The sequence below is a fragment of the Panicum hallii genome, chromosome 5, assembly GCF_002211085.1.
Source record: "Panicum hallii strain FIL2 chromosome 5, PHallii_v3.1, whole genome shotgun sequence".
Taxonomy (NCBI): Eukaryota; Viridiplantae; Streptophyta; class Magnoliopsida; order Poales; family Poaceae; genus Panicum; species Panicum hallii.
In genome coordinates, this window is record NC_038046.1 from 17694126 (window position 1) to 17721433 (window position 27308).

The 27308-nt window shown below is 47.1% G+C and overlaps 1 pseudogene; it reads left to right on the plus strand.

Moving 5' to 3' along the window:
- The window catches only part of LOC112892522, a 32019-nt pseudogene extending 9837 nt beyond the window's left edge, over positions 1-22182 (plus strand).
- Positions 22183-27308: the final 5126 nt, after the last annotated feature.

Below are 27308 nucleotides of genomic sequence, written 5' to 3' on the forward strand. Positions count from 1 at the left end.
GGTTAGGCCTGTCCGATCGGGTTATGGCTAAACTTATTAGATGAGTTCCTACTTGGAGCTATGGCTACTTCCAGGGTCGCTACACCCAGGGTAGCGTCTATTACTTAGCCTCTAAGTCTGGATGCCAATTCAGCCAAGGCATACACAAGTAGAGACATCAAACAAAATATATACACAAGGAAGTAAGTACTTGTTTTTCACACCTTAATCCTGCAGTACACTTTGTACTATGTGTTCTGCTACAGGTTGGGCTTCTTGGAGGTACTCGTGAAATTGCTCTTCCGTGCACTCCGCAGCCACTCCCTGCGCAAACATTCCTAGCGAAGCCTCTGGCCAAAAGGACTTCACAAATGCTAGGGCATGACTGACGCAAGCGACGGGGGCCTCCGTAAGGAACTTCATGACTCTTTCGGGCGCCCCGCGAAGCCAATCCAGCAGGGGCTGCTTGCCTGCTTCGTCCTCTTCTGCTGGATCCACCATATCCATGAGCGTCTGGGCGGCTTCCTTGAGAATTTCCAGTTCCTTCTCCTCGCCCAGTGTCTTGATTCGCCGAAGGCAGTCGGTGAACTGTTCCTCAGTATCGGCGACTACCTTCTGCAGCCTCTCAACGTCATCTGTACGGCGATACAGCATATTCTTCACGTCAGTAAGTAGCTCTTCTTTGTATTTTACGATTTTTCTAAGCTCTGCGGTGAAGATATTTCAGCGTCCAGGGAAACCCATTAAGGGAAAGTACCCGAGGGAAGCGAGGGCTTACCTTGGTGCGCTTTCTTTTGCTCTTTGAGCTGCTCCTGGTGCGCCGCCTGTTGTTCCTTGAGTTGTTTTTGGAGCTCGGAGTTTGCTTTCTCGAGGTTTTACAGGTCGTTCTTGAGCAGCCAAGTCTCTCGAGTCCTTTCTTGTTTCAGCATGTCGAGCTCCCTCTGCAGATAGCAATTCTTCGTTTGCTCCTCGGATATGTGCTTGTCCAGGGCAGCCAGTTCTTGGTGATCATTCACAGCCGCTCTCAGCTTCTCTGATTTCTTCTGGGAGTGAGTGATCACATTCTGCGTAACGGTGGAGATTGAGTCAAAACAGCTTGACAATACGTACAAGCAGAACAATACTAAGGTCTTACCATGGTAAAATCGTACAGTTCCTTGTAAGTTCTCTTGAAGGTCTTTATGTTGTCGGCCGTCAGCATGGGGACATCCACCAGGTCGGTGTTGATGACATTTTTGTACCTGGACCCGGCCTTCAGTATTTCACCAGGACTCCTTGATGTCCCGACGGCTTCTTTAGGCGGTGGCTGCTGGGCGCCTGCAAGTACAAATGTTATCAGTACATAGCGCCTGGGTCTCGGCAGCCAGCCGTGGGCGGTCAGACGCTTACCTGTGCCATCAGTAGGAGCGGCATCAGGGGCCTCGACTTGTTCCTCGCCACCAGCTCTGGTTTCGCCTTGTTGGAGCTCGGGAGGCGGCAAGTCAGGCATCGTCACGTCTGCCTCGGGGGCTGGCTCCGCGAGCGTTGACCCTCCGGGGGCTGATGGCTTGGGGGCTGGAGCAGCCGTGGCTGGCCCCGTGCTTGTAGACTCTGCTCGGGTTGATGGCTCGGGAGCTGGAATAGTCGAGGCTGGTTTCGACTTGGGTGGAGCGGCGCTTGCAGACCTAACAAAGCCGATTCAGTTATATCCTCATACAAGTCGAACAAAGCAGAATGTTCACTATGCTACGAGATGCAAACTTACAGCACGGATTTCTTCATGATGGCCTTCTTCACCCGCAAGGCCTGGCGTGGAGTACTCGTTGTTGGTGGCGGGGTTTCACCACCCTGTGGCGCGGTCCCCGCCACTGCAACGGTAACAGCTGCGGTGGCAGATGGAGCTGATCCCACCTCTTCGGCCTCGGTCCTGGGTGGAGAAGCGGAAGGACTACAAATGGATACTGTCAGTATGCAACAATATTGATGTTTGGCGATTCAACAAGGTAGCAAAACCATACCTGGAAGACTCGACTACTTGCGCTTTTCGCTTACACACCACCCGACGACCCTACGGGATCGAGGGCAGAGCTTCAGTCAACTCCACGGCTGGTCTGGGGGAGTTGCCCCTCCTCGCCTCTCCTTTGGCTTCCTTCTCCGCCTGGGGGCTCTCGTCCTCCGTGGACTCGCTGCTGCGTAGAGTTGCAGCTACTCGAGCCTTCTTTGCCTTGGCAGCGGCGCTGGGGAGAAGGTGGTCCGGCCGAGGGATGTCGGGTTGCGGCGGGTAGCTGCGGTACAATTCCGTGTGTCCCTGCAGAAGGTTCTCAGTTAGTAGTGGCATAACAGAGGTTGTTCCCAATAAAGAGTAGTCGAATACTCACCGGTTTGGGTGGACTTCGTGCGGAAAATAATCCTGGGACGTAGGGGACGGCGTTCACGTCCAACTGCACCCGCTGGACTCGGAGGAGCGCGGCTTCGTCAGACAGTTCCTCTGCGCACATGCGAGAAGGATCTTCAGTCCCCACGTACTTGAATCCAAGCTTGTGGCGTTGTTGGATGGACTGGACTCAACGCTTGAAAAAGGAAAATATGACGGATGCGCCGGTCACCCCCATCAGTTTATGAGCTTCTATGGTTTCTAGCAACTCCTCGACTTGGTCCATGTCCCCCCTGGATAGCTCGATGTTCCACTCCGGCCTCACGACAGGTGGATTGTTCGTCTTTTCTGGTAGTTGGGGGGCATGGTTTTCGACATAAAACCAGTGATTTTTCCACCCGGGAATGTTGGAGGGGATTTGTATGATAGGTATTTGTCGCCGGCCTGCTGTCGCAGTTGGATACCGGCGCCCCCTACAACGGAAGGATTCTTCGTGGTGGGTTGTGGTTTGACGCGGAAGAGGAACCGGAAAAGATCCCAGTGGGGTTCGATTCCAAGGAAGGCTTCACAGAAATGGATAAAAATTGAGATATGGCAAATGGAGTTCGGGTTGAGATGATGGAGCTCAAGTCCGTAGTAGTAAAGGAGGCCACGGAAAAAAGAACAAGAGGGGAGGGCCAAACCCCGTTCGGCAAAATGCAACCCCTCAGAGACAAGTTTATTAAGATCATTGAGGGAACACTTACTATGTGTCCACTCCCCGGTCGCCGGCTACGCCTCCTTTTTCTTCCCTTCCTTCTCTGATTTCTTGGGTGCCATCTCTGGATCTGCTCGCCACGAGTTGCTCGGGGGTTGCGGGGAGAGGGGCGGGGAGATCGGGGGGGGGGGGTTTGGGATTTCTCTAGGAGGATGACGGCGGGGCGCGGCTCTGTTTGGGGATTTTGGTAGCTTTTGACAAATTGCAGATTGGAAGCACAAATCTTTTCTCACTGTCGCCGTGGGGTTAAATAACCAGCGGTTGGGGAAAAGTTTACTGTTTCGAAGTTGAAGAGTCGTTTTTGGGAATATTCCGAAGATGATGGGTCATTTGGCGGACTGTTTGGATTAAATATTCGATTAATCATTTTTTTCAGGATTAATTGGCCCGAAAAAAGGGGTTTTTCGAATTCATGATCTAACTTCCATCATTGTACCATCACATTGGTAATTTACCATGTGGACATTTTTAACCTGCATGCCACGGTTTTTTGGATCCTTATTTCCAATTTTGAGGGATTTGGATTCAAGGCTCGGGGGCTGCGGGTACGTGACATCGACTACTTATTTTTTCAAATTTGTTTGAAAAAGTGAGTAAGGAAGATTCAAGACTAAAGTGACCCTCAGTCTGATTCTCCGATTCAACCTAAGGCTCGGGGGCTACTCCATATGGAGTGCGATTTATCAATCGCACACCATATTAAAAATATAATTCGGGACATGAGCACCTCATAGCTTCGATGCAGCCAGGTAAGTACTCGAAGAAGGACTTCAAGACGGAGCTTTATAAGAAGCCGAAGACTACTTTGAAAGTATTCGATAAGCCTGCAGTACTCAGTTACGAAGAGCTCGGGGGCTTGTCAGACCCGGGGCCACGGGACTGTGTACATAATGTATTTTAAAGAGGTTTAAGAGATTAAGTCCGTATTATCTCTTATTCATCTTGTTTATCTCTTATTTATCCCGTTTAAATAGGAGATAAAGCTAACTGATACAGAAAGAATCTACTCGAGATATGTTCTGGTACGATTCCTTAGCTGGTGTTGGTTAGTATCCTTGTAACCCTGGCCTCTCGGATATATAAGGGAGGACAGATACCCTCTCAAAATAGGATCTCTAGATCATTCTACACCAAATGCAATACAAATCACTATACAGGACGTAAGGTATTACGCATCTTGCGGCCCGAACCTGTCTAAGTTTTGTGTTCCTTGCACCTTCGAGTTCCTGATCTCGGCGTCTCCTCACCTAAACTTACCACCTTAGGTATACCCCTCGGTGGGCAGCCGGTAAAACACCGACATGTGGGCCCATGAGTTTGGTTGGCCCGGGTTGTCAGTCAGTGGGCCTACGTGTAGAACCCCGTGGGTTTCGACATTTTGTGGTGCCGACATAGTTGCTAACTCAGTAGTGATGCAGCATGCCATGTGGCAGTTCCTCAATAGCAGATTTGAACGTGCGGGGTAGGTGTCACACCCGATTTATAAGAATATAAATCGAGCAATCATATATGCGCCAGGATCAAGTCACCCATATATACAACAGAATCATTAAGATATCACAACGCGTATCTCGAAATAAAAGCGTATAAATCGTAAATGAATATCTTTAATACAACTGAATCAAGAATCAGTTCAAGTAATGCGGAAGCGTAAAATAAATACATGAAGAACAGGGCGCCACAGGGACGTCGGCTGGGAGACAACGCCTAGAAATCGTCGAGTCCGCTGATGTAGTCCTCCATGTCGCCTGGTACTGAGCAGCAGTCGAGGATATCCCAGAGAGAACAGAAGAGTAGAGAAGGCAAGTGTGAGTACACAACTTGTACTCAGCAAATATAACACAAACTATGAGGCTCTAGGCTGGCTGACTCAACTGCATTAGCTTTTGATATTGGCAAATTTTATTGAAGCTAATTACTACAAGTGAATGAAGTACCATAACCCAAGTTACATAATAATTAATCAAAATTAACCATGAGTCTACTGAAATCCAAACCAAACCAACAAAACTAAACCCCACTAATCAGACGGAGGATCTGGGCCACTCATGACCGTGAGCACGGCTAGTATACCGGTTTTACACTCTCGAGAGCTTGCACAACTTTACCCACAAGTCGTGAGCTACGCTAGTTGCTCATCACACTTCCTTAGGTGAGATGACTAGCAAGCACACTATAAGACCGTTACAAAGGATCACGTTAGTAAGGTGTAGCCGCTAAGATTTCTGGATCAGCACTTGTGGGATCTGAGAAACCACGGCCATGTTGACATAGCTCTTTCTGCTCAGAGCATCTGCTACAACATTGGCCTTGCCCGGATGATAGTGAATCTCCAGGATCGTCTGTCTGCATGGTGTTCCGAAGAAGATCATATCTGACCGAGGATCTCAGTTCACTTCACGGTTCTGGGAGCAGTTGCATGATTCGTTGGATATGAAGCTACGCTTCAGTACCGCCTATCATCCTCAGACAGATGGGCAGACAGAGAGAACCAACCAAGTGTTGGAGGATATGCTTCGAGCCTGTGCTATTCAGTATGGTACCAGCTAGGATAAATGCCTGCCATATGCAGAGTTTTCATACAACAACAGCTATCAGGCCAGTCTGAAGAAATCTCCTTTCGAGGTCCTGTATGGTCGGAAGTGCAGAACTCCGCTGTATTGGGATCAGATTGGCGAGAGGCAGGTGTTTGGTCCGGATATCGTTGAAGAGGCAGAACAGTTGGTGCAGCAGGTGCGAGAGAACCTGAGGGTCGCACAGACTCGTCAGAAGAGCTACGCGGATGTTCATCGTCGAGATCTGACCTTTGCAGTGGATGATCATGTGTATCTGACGATCTCGCAGATGAGAGGACTCCGCAGGTTTAACGTGAAAGGGAAGCTAGCCCCTCGATACATCGGTCCGTTCAAGGTGTTGGAACGGAAAGGTGAGGTAGCATACCGTTTGGAGTTACCTCCCAGTCTTTCAGGAGTGCACGATGTCTTCCATGTATCTCAGCTGAAGAAGTGCTTGAGAGTGCCAGAAGAACAAGCACCATTGGAAGGGTTGGAAGTGCAAGAGGATCTAACCTACACCGAGCATCCGGTGAAGATTCTGGAGATGTCTGAGAGAGTTACCAGGAACAAGAAGATCAGAATGTGCCGTGTTCAGTGGAGTCATCACACGGAGGATGAGGCTACCTGGGAGCGAGAAGATGAGCTGAGGAAGACATATCCCGATCTGTTTGCTAGCTAGCAACCTTAGCGGTTACACCTTACTAACGTGATCCTTTCTGACGGTCTCGTAGTGTGCTTGCTAGTCATCTCACCTAAGAAAGTGTGATGAGCAACTAGCGTAGCTCACGACTTGTGGGTAAAGTTGTGCAAGCTCTCGAGAGTGTAAAACCGGTATACTAGCCGTGCTCACGGTCATGAGTGGCCCAGATCCTCCGTCTGATTAGTGGGGTTTAGTTTTGTTGGTTTGGTTTGGATTTCAGTAGACTCATGGTTAATTTTGATTAATTATTATGTAACTTGGGTTATGGTACTTCATTCACTTGTAGTAATTAGCTTCAATAAAATTTGCCAATATCAAAAGCTAATGCAGTTGAGTCAGCCAGCCTAGAGCCTCATAGTTTGTGTTATATTTGCTGAGTACAAGTTGTGTACTCACACTTGCCTTCTCTACTCTTCTGTTCTCTCTGGGATATCCTCGACTGCTACTCAGTACCAGGCGACATGGAGGACTACATCAGCGGACTCGACGATTTCTAGGCGTTGTCTCCCAGCCGATGTCCCTGTGGCGCCCTGTTCTTCATGTATTTATTTTACGCTTCCGCATTACTTGAACTGATTCTTGATTCAGTTGTATTAAAGATATTCATTTACGATTTATATACTTTTATTTCGAGATACGCGTTATGATATGTTGATGATTCTGTTGTATATATGCGTGACTTGATCCTGGCGCATATACGATTGCTCGATTTACGTTCTTATAAATCGGGTGTGACAGTAGTGCCTAATCTTCTTGGGTTTTGATGTGGCTACATGCGATGTGCTCCCTTGTGTGGCATGGGCCTAGCATCGTGCGTGGGGCGCGCATTCGCTTGTAGGGTTTTGGAACAAATGCCGCATGAGCTTGTGCCGCATGCTCTGCGCGACTTTGTGGCAAGGCGGAGGTTGCTTGCATCTAAGATTCCTCGGTAGGGCATGGCGAAGCACGAGACGAACTTAGCTCGGGCTGGGCGGCCACAAGCTCTCGGGTTTGAGGCGTTCCTGGTCTCCGGCGATAGGGCAGCCAACAGCGGTACGACTGTGGCGGAGCAAGGGCAACAATGCAAGGCGGTTAGGCATCAAGGTGTTACCTTGGCTGCACGGGTCGAGGCTCTCCTCGTCCGCAGGCAAGGCAACAATGGCGGCAAGGCTATGCAGGCTATGGCTATGGCTACGAGGGCACCCATGCAGGGTCAAGGTTCTCCTCGTCTGTGGTGGAAGGGGAGACAGCAATGCAACACGTGACAATAGCTTGGGTTGGGCTCAGTGTGCATGCGCGGGGCGGCGGCATGGCCACGCTTGCGGATATGGCTCCGATGAGTAGATGAGGCGTCAGATGACCGAAATCATGGCATGCACGACTGCCAGTAATATATGAGAGCGGGGCGATGGTGGTGGTGCCTACACAAGACCACGGGGAAGGCCAACGCACATGGAGGTTCATCGGCGTGCGAGCACAGCCACATCTCCTGATAGCAAGGCAAGGGAGAGGGTGAGGCAATGCCAGCTTACTATCTATCCTAGGGCTCGTAAGCAATCAGGTGGCAGTGCGGTGGCGAAGTGACATGGTGTCGAGTCAATGCTGTGCTAGAAGGATTGCAACATTGATATCGTCAATCGGGGCATCGAGCTTGGCGTAGTAGAGGCGAGCGATGGCCGTTGTAACGGCTGCTCTGCCCTCGCTCTTGCACAACTACGGTCCTCCACCTTAATTTTTTTTCTTTCCTTCCCCTTCTCTTCTCTCATGAGTAAGGTGGTGGCAGCTTAGGGGTAAACCCCAGTGGCTCTAGGATTTGGAGCAGCTCGTGCCTATGGCTTCATAGCCCTAGGCTAGGGCTCATGATGGGGCAGCAGGGTGCGGACGATGATCCTCAACGGTAGTGCCACGGGGGTTGGCATGGCACGCATCCGCGCTAGCCAGTGCGGCTCACGTGGAGGCAATGCGTGGGCAGGTGAGCGGTAGCGTCCTGGTTGCGCCGTGTGGAAAAAGGTAAGCAGGAATGAGAGAGAGAGAGAGAGAGCGCAGCAGCAGCAGCAGCAGCACGCATGGCACACATGAGTGGAGGGGGTCGAGAAGACGCCGCTATTGGCCGCTGGGCTTGGTTGGGCCGATGAAAAGGGTTATCGGGTCAGCCTCGGTATCTTAGGTGGGTTGGGATTTAGCAAGCCAGGTCAATTAGGTGGGTTTGGTTGTTAGTAGGCTTAGAGCCCGAGTACCTAGGTAGTTAGTTTAGGTGTCAACTATTTTGAATTTAATATGAAATAAAATTTAAAATCCACACAATCATCCAAATAAAACTCAAATAAATCCAAATCAAACATGTATAGTAGGAACAAATATTTTTGCGCATAATTTTTTACTAGAAATTTTTAGTACGAGAAGAAATATTCCTTAGATTACAAATGATTTTAATGGCTCGACCAATTCAAACAAGAAAATTTTAAAACCCCTAAATTTTCACACATTGACATTCCATGAACGTGTGCGATGCTACACTGATACTATGACAGTTAGTTTTATGAAGTTCCTTATTGTTATTTTGACATTCTTGAGCTCATAATATTGTAACTTAGTGGTGTTCAAAGTTCAAAAATAAGTTTGATTAAACATTCTGGGTAAAAGTTACACGTCTTCACCTACGATTCTTTACATCTCTAGGTACCTCATTCTGATCGATGATGTTTGGACCACAGCAGCCTGGAATGCAATCCAATCCAAGTTATTCTTATCAGATAACAATTGTGGTAGTAGAATCATTGTGACCACTCGGATAGATACTGTAGCCAGAGCATGCAGCGGTTATTTAATGATTGCATCTATCGTATCAAGGCCCTCGGTCCTGAAGACTCAACGAAGCTATTCCTCAGCAGAGCATTTGGCTCCACAAATGGCTCTTGCCCTATGGAGCTTGAAGATGCCATGAAAAAGGTTCTTAAAAAATGTGGTGGGCTGCCATTGGCCATTGTAAGCATTGGCAGCCTTTTGGCAAGCTATAACTCTCCTGAAAGCAAACATATGTGGGAAAGAGTTTTCAAATCAATTGGTTCAGAGATGGAGAGTCATCCTACCCTCGAGGGGATGAGACAGATAGTTATAATTAGCTACGACCACCTGCCTCATCACCTCAAGGCTTGCATGATGTATCTTAGCATTTTCCCAGAGGATTATGTGATCGTCAAGGAAAGATTGTTGATGAGATGGATCGCCGAAGGATTGGTTGCTGAGAAGCGGGGGTTGACTTCGATGGAGGTTGCAGAAGCCTACTTCAATGAGCTCGTGAGTAGAAGCATGATTGATCGGGCTGCCGATATAGTCAACTACTATGATGGAAGGGAGGAGACGTGCCGGGTGCATGACATGATGCTTGAGGTCATGGTAGCCAAATCCCTAGAAGCTAACTTTATAAGCCTGATAGGTGGGCAGTATGAAGTGATGCCATATGATAGGGTTCGCCGCCTCTCCATCCATGGCGGAGTAGAGGCATCCAAGCAATCATCATTCAAGAAAACAGCAGCAGGGCGTGGTAGGAGGAAAAACATCAATGCGATGAATGTTGAGCATGTCCGATCACTGAGTGTGTTTGAGCTTGAAGGGCACAAGCTGCTTAATCAGCTAGGTGAGTTCACCCTGCTGAGGGTACTTGACCTGGAAGACTGCAAGGTCATAGGGAAAAAACATATGGCTCATGTCTGCCGGATGTACCTTCTAAGGTTCTTGAACTTGAGGGGTACAACTATTACTGTGTTGCCTCGTGAACTTGGAGACCTAGAGCACTTGCAGGCGCTCGATGTACGCCTGACGTTCCTTGAGGGTCTACCAGAAACTGTGACGGCGCTAGAGAATCTTGAGTGCTTACAGTACTCCAACAAAAAAGACTACATCTCAGACGGTCCATCAAAAACCGCTTGAGATAGACACACATCACAGGCGGTTTTGTCCAAACAAACCGCTTGTGATAGACCAACATCACAGCCGGTTTGGTCCAAACGCACTGCTTGTCATAGACAAACATCACAGGCGGTTTGGTCTAAACGGACCGCTTGTGAGAAACAAACACTGCGCTTGTGTTTCAGAGACATCACAGGCGGGTTGAAAGAAAAGCCGCTTGTGGTACGAACATATCACAGGCTGTTTATAAGCCAATCCGCTTGTGATAGGAACATATCACAAGCGGTTTTAAGCTGAGCCGCTTGTGATAAATTCATATCACAGGCTGTTTGTAAGCCAATCCGCTTGTGATAGGAACATATCACAAGCGGTTTTAAGCCCAGCCGCTTGTGATAAATACATATCACAAGCGGGTTGCAAGCCCAGACGCTTGTGATCTAACACATCACAAGCGGTTTAATATGTCCAGATTCATATCCAAATTCAATTTGCATTCATAAATCATATCCAGATTCATACAGCAAATAGATATACAGATTCATACAAATCACAGATCACATTCACAGAACGACAACAATAGTATTAGCACAAAACCATAATTTACAGCAGCTCAAGTTCAAGTCCATACATCAATATTGAAGAACAGCCCACACATGACATAAGCTAAACAAATTCAAGGTCTAAACACTGTGAGCTAGATTGTACAATTCTGGGAGATCAGACAACTTTCCCTTTTCATTGAAGAGTAGTCCATTTGGGGGAAGAACTTCACGGTGCAAAAAGGAAAGCAAGTCTCTTACAACCTTAGCCACGCCGACAGTAGCCATATCTCTTCCTTGCGATTCATCCTTGATGTTGGATTTAGAAACCTGGAATGAAAGCAAAAGGTGCTTTGTAATAGTAATGTCATGGGCTGCAATAAAAAAAAATTGAAACATAGACAATGATAGGGAACTTACATCCTCACGGTTGACACGACTCCATTCACATACATAATAACCGCACAGGACAGTACCAGGAGGTTGTTTCTGACTGGTTGAACATAATGATATTGACAAATTAGACTTGTCCTCTGGATGCTCGCCGCCAAGATCTTTGCAATAAAAACGGTATGCGCTGCATATAAGAATACTATTGTGAGATTAAGAGAATACATTTGCTAAGTTGTAAGTACAAGTGTAAAATAGTCATACTTCTCTAAAATCCTCAAGAAGTCATTATATGCATCCTTTTCCATTCTCAGCGAGTCGAAGACCATGGCTGTACCACTCTTTGGAAAGATCTTGATACAAATGTAGTGGTCACTACATATACATATACGAAAACACATGTTAAGATCACGATTGCCATAATTTGTAGTTCAAAACCATGTGGAGAACTTACTTAAAGTGGTGCGGAGCTATTATTAACTCCTTGCCATGTTGTACATGATTGTACATGGCTCGCCCGATGTATGCTGCCATTAGCCTCATTTTTTTTTCTTTGATTCTTTTTGACTGCTCTCTCAAATTCATCATCATCAAGGTCTTTGTATTCTTCTCCATGTCTCCGAACAACTTCTTTGTAGCGAGCTTGGGATATCATCAATGGATCAAGAAACCCTGTCTGAAGTTGTTTCTTCTTACCATCTATGTACTGCATCCTACATGTAAGAAGCAATATTGTTAGAATCTGTGCTGTACAAAACTAACAGACATTAAAGTTTAGAGGTACTTACAAGCAAAAGAGGGTTAAGTAGTTGGTTTCCATCCTTTTTCGATGGTACAACGACCACAGATCGTCAAAGAATAAATGCCGCACAGCATTTACATTATCTTTGCTTCAAAATGCATCATCTGGCACAACATATGAGAAGCCCTCGAGTTTGTGTTTGTTGCTAGCCACCATGTACCACTCATGCATTGTAATCTCTGCAGCCGACAACTTAGAAAGTTGCACCGTTGTCAAGAACGGCCTCCCATTCACAAATTTAGGAGGAACATCCTCCTTCTTGTATATCGGGATATCGACTTTAAGACGTAATGAATCTCGAGTATGAATCATTCCATCTTCTTCCCATACCTCGAGCTTGTCTTTTAATTGGGACCGTGTGCGTACTCCACAAGATGTTGATTCTGCTTTTGACTGATCTGTCATAACTCTCTTCAACCTTTCCAAGTAGCGTGTCACAACTTCTGCCGGTTTCTTGACATTGTCAGTGGCTATTTGTTGATGAATTTTCTTTGAAGTACTTGGCCCTGCAACATTGGTGTCAACCTTTGCTTCCTTTCTAATATCAGCATCAACATTCTGAGGAACAATTCTGTCCACATCCCCCTCCTCAACTGCCTTCTTCAGAGGTGATATGACTGTTTCACTAGTTTTGTGGGAGGCCGGTGCTATACTTTCCTGCACCATGGGGATTGAACTATCTTTCTGTTGCATGGGTGTTGAAGTTGGTGCTGGTGACTTATGACACGATAGGGGGCTTGAGATTGGCTCATCACCCAACTTAATGTCGCGTCGATGCCAAAGGACCAACTTATTCACTGCTTGCTGCAAAGTCATGATCTCCTCAACTGGATAGTCTATCTCCCAATCTTCACAACCACTATCTGTGATCTCTAGAACTTGGACCACAGCATAGAATGGCGGAACAGGACTATCATTGCAGCAAAGCAGTCCTGGTTTTAGCACACCAATAGCAGCCTGTTTTGTTTTTGTCCCAGATCGATTGATTGGAATATGAAGACGGCAAGGCGTGTCCTCAACAATGAAGTCTACAGAGAACTTGGTGCCCGATCCCAAGCTTTGCATAGATCCTACACTGCTAGGGACTAGAGGTGGACTCATGGGGCCTGGATGCTGTTCACTCGGTACACATCCTGTTTCCTTCATTCTCTTCATTGCTTCATTAATTGCCTTCTGTACCCTTTCATCAATAGCCTCTTCAAGAGTCCTTTTCGCCTTCTCATGTTTCCTGTATGACGCTGCATACTCTGGAAATGCCTCTCTCCAGGAAATCTTAGAAGAGATTCCCCGAGCCCGTCCAGTGTGTTCAGGAGTGCCAAGTGCTGCAGTTAGTATGTCATTCTCCCTCCGAGGCTTAAACTCGCCCTTCTTTCTCTTTTCTGCATATTCTTGAACTTTTTCTGCAACTTCACCAACCAATTCTGGATGCAACAGTTTGCCCTCATTAGTCAAACCTGCACGAGCTAAGATCCAACAAAGAGCTCGCTCATCGATATCTTTTAATAATGGGTCCAAAGTGCCATTGGCCATAGCTTCCTCAATTATCCTGTTCCACTCCATTGCTTTAGAGAGATATCCGGTTGACCCGAGGCGATGGGGGTGTTTGTTCTTCTTTGCTCTCTGAGAATTAGTTTCGCTCAGCTCTTTGGCCTTCGGTTTGGTCTTCTGACGAACAAATTCCTCCCACTGAGCTTGTGTGATTTTCCCCATTTTCTTCAGCGGAGGAACCCTGTTCTTCTTAACAAAATCCCTATTCATCTCAACCTTCCACCCACGAAACCTCCTGACCATAGCAGAGAGCATCGACTTCCTTACTGCATCCTCCGTGCCTTTCGGGACCTTGAATGACTCTGACAACTTTGCCCATAGCCTATTGCGGGTGTCCTCATCCAAAACCTTCCACTTCTGAAGTGTGATTGGCACTATATCTCTGAAAGTAGCCCCACAGGCATTTCGGAACTTTGTAACCACATCAAGTGGTTCTTCAGGAAACCCCTCTGCATTGAGCTTTGTTATGTACATGGCTGCACCGGCCTTCAACTGATTGGGACCTCGTGGCCCTCGTTTCCGCTTCTGTGAAACAGATGATTCAGCCACTGGAGCTTCCTCTGTGTTTCCTGTAGAGCATGCCTCCTCTTTCTTCTCTTCATTTGAGACCTATATATTCAAACAATTGATGGCCTTTAATATATGGACATATTTTAGATGCTACATAATTTAAGTTATCAGGCTGATTTCTATTTACCTCCTCTTCGTTGGGAATATAGTCAGCATCAAGCTCATCTGAAGTTTTTCTCTGTCTCGGAGGTATGGGTGTTGAAGGATTGTCATCACTAGAACTATCCTCCTCCCCGCTGCCTTCACTGGAACTGCTTGATGTCTGCCATTGGAGTCTGGTCGCGTCTTCATTAGATTTGTTACAGACACCGGTCAAGTCCATATCATCCATCCTAGTAACAAATATAAGCACTGCACATCAGTAGAAAAATTTAAGCTAATTCTATGTAACTGAAAATGATGAATCAATGCAATTCAGATCAAGAATACATGCTATCTTAGAACATAAGAGGCAGTTCATGCTAACAAATAGAGGTTAACATAAGAGGCAGTTCATGTATTGTTATCATCTAGGAAGAACAACTGTATTCTATAAAGGGCAGTGCACTAGAGCAGCATCTTGGAAGAACAATTGATGTACGTATATGTAAACTGTGAGGCAGAGAATCAACTACGAGAAGGACCGTGGCTGCACTGGGCTCGGGGACGGCGGTGCTCCGCTCGGGGACGGCGGCACTCCGCTCGGGGACGGTGCCCCTCCGCTCGGGGACGGCGGCACTCCGCTCGGGGACGGCGCCGCTCCGCTCGGGCACGGCGGCACTCCGCTCGGGGACGGCGCCGCTCCGCTCGGGGACGGCGCCGCTCCGCTCGGGCACAGCGGCACTCCGCTCGGGGACGGCGGCGCTCCGCTCGGCTCGAGGATGGCGCGGCCCTCCGGCCGGCAAGGGGATGGCGGCGGGGATGGACACGGCTGGCGCGGTAGGCGGTCGATGAAAATTTTGTCTGGCGGCGCGCCTCCGGGAGGGAGATGAAAATTTTGTTTGGGGCACGCCTGCGTGGGACACATAGGCATCCATCTGTTCACAAGCGCTTTTTCCTTGACGACCGCCTGTGATGTAGAACATCACAAGCGCTTCTTCCTTCACGACCGCTTGTGACGTGGAACATCACAAGCGCTTTTTCCTTCCCGACCGCTTGTGAAACCGCTTGCGATACGCTTTTCCTTCCCAACCGCTTTTTCCTTCCAGTCCGCTTGGGATAACTTTTTTCAAATTTTGGTCTTATAAAATTTCGTTTCAGAATAATCTGTGTGTGAACGTTGGATAAATCTTTTGGTACAATTTCTACATATCATATAGTGCATGAGTGTCGCTGCATAGAATTTTCATGAATTTTTGAGTTCGGTAACTATTTAATTGTATTTAAATGAATTTCTACATGCTTCTTGAGAGTAATTCGAACTTGAACTAAGACTACAAACAATATATCTCAAAAAATTCCTGAAAAATATATATTGTTTGATGTGTTATATTATTGACTAATTTCCAGAAAATGATCCAAAATTTAATTGTTTATTTACTAAAAAAGGTACCTTTGCTCTGTGTGATGGCAACAAATAAATCTAATAATATGGATTTTTTGTCCAAAAAATCTATAACTTGACATGGCATCATACTTTAGGTTACTGAACTCCTAGAAAAAAATCACTTGATTTCGACAACTTTGGAAACACACTTGTTCATAGGATCATTGATTTAGTTGACTTTATACTAACCATATGACTCTTACTTGTGATCCTATGAACAACTGTGTTTCCAAGTTTGTCTAAATAAAGTGATTTTTTTTCTAGGAGTTCAGTAACCTAAAGTATGATGCCATGTCAAGTTATAGATTTTTTGGACAAAAAATCCATATTATTAGATTTATTTGTTGCCATCACACAGAGCAAAGGTACCTTTTTTAGTAAATAAACAATTAAATTTTGGATCATTTTCTGGAAATTAGTCAATAATATAACACATCAAACAATATATATTTTTTAGGAATTTTTTTGAGATATATTGTTTGTAGTCTTAGTTCAAGTTCGAATTACTCTCAAGAAGCATGTAGAAATTCATTTAAATACAATTAAATAGTTACCGAACTCAAAAATTCATGAAAATTCTATGCAGCGACACTCATGCACTATATGATATGTAGAAATTGTACCAAAAGATTTATCCAACGTTCACACACAGATTATTCTGAAACGAAATTTCATAAGACCAAAAATTGAAAAAAGTTATCCCAAGCGGACTGGAAGGAAAAAGCAATTGGGAAGGAAAAGTGTATCGCAAGCAGTTTCACAAGCGGTCGGGAAGGGAAAAGCGCTTGTGATGTTCCACGTCACAAGCGGTCGTGAAGGAAGAAGCGCTTGTGATGTTCTACATCACAGGCGGTCGTCAAGGAGAAAGTGCTTGTGAAGTTCTACATCACAAGCGGTTTCCGTGTATCTCAAGCGGATTTTGGTTTATATCCGCTTGTGGTGTGTGTACATTATAAACTGGTTGGAATCGAGTTGCAGAGGAACCCTTTCGAGTTTCTACCGTTGCCTAACAGCGCCGCCAAGGCTGCCGTTGGCGAGCTCCCGCCGTCCCTGCCCCGAGCGCCGCGACGTGGGACGAGCTGCCGCCGCCGTCCACGAGCGCCGTGCCGTCCATGGGCTGGCGCCGTGGGCCCCGAGCGCCGATTCGCGTCCACGAGCTGCCGCCGCCGGCCCAGAGCGCCACGCCGTACGTCCACGAGCTGCCGCCGTCCCAGAGCGTCGCGCCGTCCAGGAGCTGCCGCCGTCCCCGAGCGTCGCGCCGTGTACGAGCTGCTGTCCCCGAGCAGAGCGCCGCGCGTCCACGAGCTGTTGAACCGACCCCAAGCCGCAAGGTATCCTCATCAAATTTGTCTGTTGCTTTTGTTTATGCACATTCGTTCATGATTTAGTGATCGAATTCAATTAATTAGGGGTTTTTGTAGTTCGTGGCATAGAATTTTGAAGATTCAAACTTCTGTCATGTACCTATCGATATGATCTTGTTTCACTGTCATGTACCTATCGTCATATGGTCTTGAATTCAATTTACGTTAATCAATATAGGGATAGGCAATGGACCGAGGTTGGATGTACAATGTGCCAAGACCACATCCGTCGTACATTCGAAATGTCAGAAGCTTTATTGAAGCGGCCAACAAGCACGCGAATATGCGAAAAAGTAAGGAGATATTGTGCCCATGCATCGATTGTGATAATAAGGTAGCTTGGAGAGATACAGGAGCAATCCAATCACATCTGCTCAAAAGAGGGTTCAAAAACAATTACACGATATGGACAGAACATGGTGAGCTGGATCCGTGTGAAGTGCTTGGTAATGACGAAAGTGCTGTGGGAATGTTAGCTAAAAAGGATGGTAAAGTGGATTCTGTGGATGCCAATCAAGATTTTGTAGAATTTGATTGCGAACACATGTTGCGCCATATGGATCCAGAAATGTTGAGTTCTATGGGATCACAGAAGAAAGATCTACCTAAATTGGAGGGTCTGGAAAGTGCCTCAAAAGAACCTTTATATGATGAATCAAAGGGCTGTGACAAAGAGTTTACTACACTGCGTACAGTTCTTGAACTTCTTAAGTTGAAGGCTAGCGCCGGATGGTCTGATACTAGCTTCACAGATCTTTTAAATTTTCTGTCCCAACTCCTACCAAAACCCAACAAACTACCAACCAGCACTTATAAAGGGAAGAAGCTTATATCTCCCGTAGCTCTGGGTGTGCAAAAAATTCATGCATGTCCGAACCATTGTATTCTGTATCGTGGCGAGTTTGAGAACGCAACAAGATGCCCAGTTTGTAATGTCAGTCGATACAAGAAGAGCTACAATCAAGAGTGTGTGAACAAAATCGCGAAGATAAATAGAAACAAGAAAGCCGCTATCGGACCTGAAATTGATGATGACACTTTTGATGACATGGATGGCAAAAGGAGGTCAAAGATCCCAGCTTTGGTGATGTGGTATCTTCCAGTAATTGATCGCTTGAAGCGTTTGTTCTCAAACCCTAGGGAGGCTGAGCTTATGCGCTGGCATGTTGAAAGTCGCAAGCAGAATAACAAACAGATTCGACACCCTGCTGATGCATCACAGTGGAAAACTTTTGATCATATGTATCCTGAGTTTGCCAAAGAAATCAGAAATATAAGATTTGCTTTGGGTACAAACGGAATGAATCCATTTGGTGAAAAAAGAATTATACATAGCACCTGGCCCGTGACTCTGACGATGTACAACCTTCCGTCATGGTTGTGTCACAAAAGCAAGTACATTATGTTGACTATTCTTATTCAAGGTCCGAAAGCAGCTGGTGTTGATATTGATGTGTTCCTGAAACCTCTTATGGAAGATATGGCGAAGCTCTGGAATGAAGGAGTTCGAATATGGGATGAGTATCGCCAGGAGTATTTCAACCTAAGAGCAATTATATTTGTTACCATCCATGATTCTCCCGGGGGCGCCACACTTTCAGGGCAAAAGACCAAAGGAAAGAATGGTTGTGTAGTGTGCGTGGATGGAACTGCTTCCTTATACCTTAAATCATCCAAGAAGTTGGTGTTCATGGGACACAGACGGTTCTTGATGAAGCAGCATAAGTACCAAAAGATGAAAGAGGAATTTAACAATGAACTGGAAAGTGAAGGTGCACCAAAGCCTTATAGCGGGAAACTCGTTTTTGAAATTGTAAAAAACATTCAGGTTGTATTCGGAAAGGGGAAAAAAAACAAAGGAGAAAAGAGAAAGAGAACTGACCCTTCAACTGACACAACTTTCAAGAAGCAATCGATTTTTTTCAAGTACCTCCCATACTGGAAGGATATGGAAATTTTCCACAGCATTGATTTGATGCATGTAACAAAGAATGTTTTTGATAGCATCATTGGAACCTTACTGGGCATGCCGAGTAAGACAAAGGATGGACTTAAGTCACGCCAGGACCTAGTAGATCTTCAAATCAGATCGGAACTTCATCCAGTGGATAGTGGCAAAGGGAAGCCTTACCTTCCCCCAGCTAGCTACAACTTGACAATTGAGGAGAAAACAAAAATTTGCAAATGTTTGCGTGGGATCAAAGTGCCCACAGGTTTCTCATCCAATATCAGCAAACTAGTTAGGATGAAGGACTTGTCTCTATTTGGTGACAACTCTCATGACTGCCATATGATAATGACGGTGTTCCTCCCAATTGCGGTAAGAGCCCTCGAAACAGAGCATATCAAAGTTGTCATCACACGTTTGTGTTACTTTTTCAATGCAGTGTCACAAAAAGTAATAGCTTTAGAAGACTTGGACTATCTGAAGGCATACATCATCGAGACTATGTGCAAGCTTGAAATGTGTTTTCCTCCATCATTTTTTGATATGCAAGTACAACTTATCATACATCTCGTGGATCAGATAAAAATATTAGGGCCACTATATTTACATCATATGTTTCAGTTGGAGCGGTACTTGGCAGTGTTAAAAGGTTATGTGCGAAATCGCGCTCACCCAGAGGGTTCAATCATGGAGGGATACACTACAGAAGAAGTGATTGAGAGCTGTATAGATTACATCAGAGATGGAACAATGATAGGTGTGCCTGTACCTAAACATGAGGGTAAACTATGTGGGAGAGGGAGAATGGGCAGGAAAACTTTCCGCGTCGAGGATTACAAGATAGTACATTTGTGCTCATGGTAGTGTACTACAACATCTCGCGATAGCCGAGCCTTACATTGAGGAACACCTAGATGAGCTTCGTAAAGAAAATCAGAACCGCACAGAGGACTGGATCATGAGGGAGCACAAACATCATTTTAGCGAATGGTTAATGGACAAAAACATCCCATCCGGAGACTCTTTGGAAGAGAAAACAATGAGGAATTTGGCTTCTGGACCATCGTGTTTAGTGACATCATGGCAAGCATATGACATCAATAGGTACACATTCCACACTAAATCAAAAGACATGAAAAGTGTTGTGCAAAATAGCGGTGTTCGTATTGATGCTTTTGACCTACAGGGACAGAAGACCACATATTTTGGATTCATAGAGGAAATATGGGAACTTGATTATGGTCCGAGCTTGAAAATACCCTTATTTAGGTGCCAATGGGTACAACATCCCGGGGGGGGTGACAGTGGACAACTACGGACTCACACTGGTAGACTTAAAGAAAGTAGGATATAAAGATGACCCGTGGGTTCTCGCCGAATGTGTTGCACAAGTGTTCTATGTACTCGATCCATCAAATGAGAAGTGCCATGTAGTTATTTCTGGAAAGCAAAAAATTGTTGGAGTTGAGAATGTGGGAGACGGAGATGAGGAATACAATAAGTATGAAGAGATATCCGTCTTTAATGGTCCTGAGAGAATCAAGCCTGTGGAAAAGAAAATTGATAAGAACTTGAAGCCATACATGCGGAAAAATGGTAGTTCATGAAAAATTGTATGAATCAAATTGTATTTGTCATGTGTCCGATCGACTATGTATTGTGGTTACCAATGAATTTAAAATCTCTCAAGTTCTCTAGGTGTGCTATTTAAATTCATTCACATATATATATGGTGGTTTTCTACTAACAATATAAATGCTCATGTTGATGCTAAAGGTCACGGTTAACTGATTTGTTTTGCCTATATGTGCAGCAATGCCCAGGAGAGGTCTCAGCTAGAAACTTCATTTGTTGGAGCTCATTATAGTGTTACATATTAATTTGTTACTTGTAGATTATAGAAATTTTCCTTCTGTGATTCTGTATTTATCTATATTGGACTTGAAAGAATATCGATTCTGTGATTCTGTATTGATCTATATTGGACTTGAGTATATTTCATTCTGTGATTCTGGACGAAGGGCCTCTGTCTATAAAATTTTACTCGGTTTGGTATTCATATACAAGCGGTTCTATTTAGCTTGACCGCTTGTGATACGTATCCAGCATCACAAGCGTTCCCTGTTACAGACCGCTTGAGATATGAATCCATCACAAGCGGTTAAGATTCTAAAACCGCTTGTGACACATGTCCCGCATTACAAGCGTTTCGTATTACTGACCGTTTGTGATTTCAAAATTATATCACAGCCGGTCAGGTTAAAAACCGCCTGTAATGGTGATAAACTCACAAGCGGGTTGTCTTATAAACCGCCTGTGATGTTGACGCGGATATCACATGCGCTTTTTAATTTCGGACCGCTTGTGATACTTAAACATCACAAGCGGTTTGAATGGCCTGGCACATCTCAAGCGGTTTTCCAACCTAGCCGCTTGTGATGGAAAAAGGCTACCGCTTGTGTAGAGCCATATTGTACTAGCAGCTTCCACTGGGAAGCGCCCAAGGGCCTAAGTAAAATGAAGGCACTACGCAAGGTGAATAATGTGTCTGTCACACCATCCAACATTGAGGTTGCTAGGGAGATTGGTGAGCTAGAACAGTTGCAAGAGTTAACTATCTTTGTTCCTGGTCTCATTCGTCAGGAAGTTGTAGAAGAGCTTAATCACTCCCTGAGCAGGTTATACTCCCTTCGATTCCTCAACATTCAAATTTTTAATAATAGAAAGGAGAAGAACTTTCTACATCACCTCACGTCACCACCAAGGTTCCTCAGATACCTAAGGATGTGTGGTACCCTTGGTGAACGTACATTGACGGACTGGGTTGGGTTAATGACTAATCTTGTTGAGTTTGTGATAGCTTGGGCATACTTAAGTGGTGACACCCTATTCAACGTCCTGTGTAAGTTGCCCAACCTGAAGACACTGACCCTTGAGACAAACTTCTACGCTGATAGAGAGATAGTTGCAAAAACTACCCAATCTTTTCCGGTGCTTACCGAACTGGGAATTTTTAATAATCCTGGAATTCCAGCAGTTTACAGATTTGAGAAAGAATCCATGCCAAAGCTCGAGGCTCTTGCGCTGAAATTTTCTGAGCAGGGGCAGAGCAGCATCATTGGAATCGAGAACTTGGCCAACCTTAAAGAGGTGCAGTTCACTGGTAAGAGATGCAAAATGGAATATGAACTGGAGAAGCTAAAGGAAGAGAATGTGAGGCGCAACGGTTCCAATCAGTTGACAATCAAAGTGAGGTACGAGTGATTGCTCTTCTTGCTGCAGGGTGATCTGGTTGAGTTTGTTGTCTTAGCTGTTCAAGTAGAATTCTTAATTGATGGGTGTTTTCTTCAAAACTATTCGTGAAGTAGATGTCGTGTAGTTGGTTATGTCATGTGAAGCTAGAGTGCTCGGCAGTTTAATGTTTGTGTTTCTTCGAGCATCATCATCATAATAATAAAGCTGAACCAGTAGGGTCAAATGCTAGCTTGCTTTGTAACTGTTATGCACACTACTACAGAACCTACCATTACAAACGCCGTATCAATGCAACGCACTAGACGTTAATTACTTATTGCCGGTCCTGTGTAATTAAACTTGTGCTGCACGTAAAACTCTAGTCTCTCTATTCCAAAGTCTAAGATGTCCTAGATTCACCCCCCCCCCCCCCGCACGCGCGTCGTTCTCTTGGCGGCGTCCGTTGTGCCGCCTCCCGCCCCCCGCTAGGCCACCTCCACCTCCGGTGGCAGCCGCCGCCGCCGGCGACCATCCTGGCGGCAGCGGCGGCCTGCAGCTGAGCCAAAGCCGGCTCTGTCCGCCTCTTCTCCCCTCCCTTCTCTCTCCCTACTCCTTCACTCCCCCGACCTTCTTATCTAGTCGCAAAAGCTCCACCACCGGCCGTCGGGGCCGGATCCGGCCTCCTCCTCGCCAGATCCAGGGTCCGCTTGGCCGGATCTGGCTGTCCCCGACCGGTGTTGCCGCCCTACCCCCCCCCCCCTCTCCGGTTGGCCCTGCTTCTCGTCGCGGGGGTGGGCTCTGGTGGCGCGGGAGGTCGTGGGGGGCGTGGCCATGCTGGCGCTCGCCCCACGAGTGGCCATGTCCCGCGGCCTTGTTGTTGCCCTTGTCCTGTGGTGGGCCCGTGGGTGCGGGCCTGCGCCGTTCGCCATTGCTCTCGCCCCATGGTGGGGGCGGGAGGCTGCTTCGCCTCGGGTCACTGGGGCCGCCGATCTGCCGTGGCGTGGGGCGGGGCCATGCTGGCGCTCGCCCCGCAGGTGGCCTCGGGAATGCGGTCGTGCTGCCGCGCTTGCCCAGTTGTGGGCCCGTGGGTGTGTGGCCGCGCCGTTTGCCGTTGCTCTTGCCCCGCGGTGGGTCTGGAGGCTGCTTTGCCTCGGGTCGCCGGGCGCCACCGGTCCTGCAGTGGCACGTTGGGGTCTAGGGCCGGATTGGCCTTGGTGGCCGGCCTTCAGCGCGCTTGGGCGGTCTGCTGCTACCTCCACTAGCCCTTTGCGGCGGGGTACCTGTCGGTGTTTAACCGGCTGCCCACCGAGGGATATGCCCAAGGTGGTAAGTTTTGGGTGAGGAGACGCCGAGATCAGGAACTCGAAGGTGCAAGGAACATAAGACTTAGACAGGTTCGGGCCGCACGGAGCGTAACACCCTACGTCCTGTATGGTTTGTATTGCCTTTGATGTAGAATGATCTAATGATCTTCTGTTTTGAGAGGGGTCCCTGACCTCCCTTATATATCCGAGAGGTCAGAGTTACCAAGATGCTAACCAACCCCCTCCGAGGGATCACACCAGAACTAATCTCGAGTAGATCCTCTCCGTGTTGGTTAGCTCTATCTTCTATTTAAACGGGATAAACAAGAGATAAACAAAATGAATAAGAGATAAGACGGGCTTAATCTCTTAAACTTCGTAACATGCCCAGCCCAGTGGCCCCGGGTCTGACAGTACCAGCCGGCGGGCTGTCCCGGACCGCGCTGTGCTGATGATTTTCGGTCCCACGGCGGTTTCTTCGGCTAATGGGAGGGAACGGGGTGACAGCGAAAGCCTTGGACTCACTTGCGGGCCAATGACGGCGACGCCATAGGGTGATGTTTACCTTCTTGAAGGCATCATTCTTCCCCTTGTTCCCTCCTATGCTTTCCGGGTGAAAGTCTTGACCATGTTGGTCGGACGATGACGGCGCCTGTGACGTCGCCCCCTCCCTTGAGTCGTGGTTTTGGAAGCTCTGCTAGTTGTCAATGCCGTTGCTTGTGGCCTCTCTCGCTTGGCCTGGCGGTGGTCATCTGCTCTTCACTTCTACACCTACCTTCGCTTTGTTTCGTCCACCATTGTCCGTTTGCATAGGTCATCGTCTGGCGGATGCTTTGCCGCCGGTTCCTTGCTTGCTCTGGCGGATGCTTTGCCGCCGCCGTCGCGTTGGTTGGTGATTGCTTTAGGCGGATGCTTGGCCACCTTGGTTGTACTGGTCGGGTGGATGCTTTGCCATCTTTGTTGAGTTATAGACTTCTTGCATTCTTGACTATGTTGTATCTTTTAGCGGGCATAGAGGTTTGGCCGTGTCTAGGTTCATGGGTTTGTGTGTATTCCCTCCCTGTTGTTCTTGCTGTTCTTGTTCTGTGTTGGAGTCGCTTGCCACTTGCTTGGTGGTGCTCTATAATCGTCTTAATAGCCTCTAGCTATTAAGATTTGTAACGGTCGTATACTTTCATCTTAATAAAATACGTGCTCAGGCACATTCGTGAAAAAAAAGATGTCCTAGATTCATCCTAATGTAAGTCAACCTCCTTCAGTTTTGATTAAGTTTGTAGGAAAAAAAAACCTTCAGCAGCAGTCTGTAATGACTTTTTGGCAGCAACACCTCTCTTCCTTGGGTCCTTCAGCACAGCCTCTGAAAGAAATTAACACACTCAAACAGAAAACGTGGAACTAAACAAATATGTGAACTAAAGTATGGTACCACACCGAGAAAGAAGAACTAACCAATATCCCAGTTGCAAGCCTCCCAGTAAATTCTTCTTGCTTTTCCAACCTGGCTGTGCTTTCCAGGGCTTGCGCTTCATTCTGCGCAAAATTAAAGTAGCTAGGCTAGCTGTGCCAGCTGATCGAGTGGGAGGGGAGGGACGATCACAGCAGACACAGCACAGCACATATTGAATTCCAATTCGTAGTGCGCGATCAGTGAGAATAATCTGTCCATGCAATGCAATCATCGTCCGCCTGGCAGTGGCAGAGATGTCGTTGCAGCTTCGCTGAAATCCGCCTGCGTTTGGCCTGGTCGTCAACTACCTCGGAATGCCCAAGTCTGCGGAGCTGCAGGGTGAAAAAACAGAGAATAATGATTTTGAACCGATATCATCTTATTATGTTTGGCTGGAACTCGTTGGTTGGCATGCAGAGTTGTAGAGAGCACTAACTTATTAACCGCCGCGCATAACTGTGCGTGAATTTTGTCGCTAGAATTATTGCCAAACTGAACGGCCTTGGCGTTCGTTGCTTCTTGTTTGTTTGGCTCGTCCGTCCGTCGTTCTCACTGACGCCAAACTGTCTGCCATGCTGCTGGCTGCTGCATGCGCTGTAAGTAAGCACCTTTCAAGGCGGCCGGCGGGGCCAAAGTGACGCATTTGCAGTGCAGTGCAGATGCTGCTATGCTGCTGACTCCTCGAAGGCGCCGACCACCGATGGGCGTACGCACTCAACTTTTAAGCGAGCGACCGAGCAAAGCACAAACGGAGGCGGGCAAGGGCAAAGGCAAAGGCAAAGGCGCTGGTCGATTGGGAATGTAGCAGCCGCCGGTGGCGATGCATATTATGCTCCGATCGATCCATCTGCTGCAAAGCCATTTTTTGCCTTCCGGAAAGGGGTAGCTAGCTAGCTCGTGCAGCAGCGTATGGTTGGCGCCCCCACCGTCGCTTTCCCGTCGCCCGACCCATTCACTCCCGTCGCCTGCCTCGGGAACCGGGAATCGATCGAGATACGATGATGGTCCAGCTCAGGTAGCTACTAGCTAGCACTGCAGTAGGTCCGATCGTCGCTGCATCCACCACACAAATTAAGGAATCCCTCCTCTCCTTTCCTTTGTGCTACTGCTATGGCTGCGTGTGCGTGCCCGGTGGTGGCTGCCGTCGACCATGGATGATGGATCGGCCCAGGCCGGGGAGCACGCAGGAGCAGCTACATTTGCATGCAGCGCATCTGGCTCAAAACCTCGGCACCGATCCTGCCACGTCACATGACGACTACATCGACGCAAAAAAGTGATCGATCTGCTGCTGTCTAGGAATCACACACATCCTTCTTTTCCCAGCATGCACATCCCTTTTCACATTGTATATTCTACTGGTACTTAGTGTTATATTAATTAGGATCTTCTAATCATGTATTAGCTCGGTAATTACTAACTAGACAACAATGCTTGACTAATCTAGATAGGAATCGAGAGAGAGAGACAGAGAGCCGTACCCCCCGTGGACGAACCGGCTTCGCTGGTGTTGGCCATGGGGTTGAGGAAGTCGTGCCGGAGTCGTGGACGAGGGCGAACGAGGAGCGGCGAGGTCGAGCGGTGCCGACGGTGAGGATGCAGAGGCGCCGGCGTGGGTGCAGAGGCGGCAGCGATGGCACTTCCCGTCGCTTCAGCGCCCACCCTTTGCGATCGGATCAGTTAGGGTTTTAGGTGAGTTCGTGGGCACACGGCGAACTTCGTCGTCCGTGCCCCCGGCCCCCACCCTTCTTTTATTGTGGCGCTGCGCGACGGGGGCCCACCCGCCATTGGGTTGGCGGTGCGCCCCCGATCAGGGCGCGTAACCAAATCCGGATCGGTCGTTGGACCGATCCGGGTTGAAATCAAACTAACATTCTCCCCTTTGATTTCAACTTACTTACTTACTTACTTCTTACGTTCGATTTCATTCAGATTAATATATTGAGCATGCCTCGTCGCAACAGTTATTACTATTGGATTAACAGCCACAACACACTTTTCCGTTTGAATCAAAACCGTACTTTTGGGCCCTTACTGTCCAGGAATCATAGGCTTTCCCGTAAACCCATGCCGGCTAAGTGTTCTCTGAACACATTGGGCGGTAAGCCTTTTGTGAGCGGATCCGCTAACATTTTCTTTGTGCTCAAATACTCAAGACTGATTATATGATCCTGGATTTGCTCTTTAACAACATAAAACTTTATGTCGATGTGTTTGGCAGCTCCACTCGACTTGTTGTTGTGAGCATAAAATACTGCAGGCTCATTATCGCAGTACATCTTAAGTGGTTTCTCTATGCTGTCAACCACTTTTAATCCGGGTATAAATTTCTTTAGCCATTTAACCTGCCCCGATGCCTCATAGCAAGCTATAAATTCTGCATACATCGTAGATGATGCAGTTAC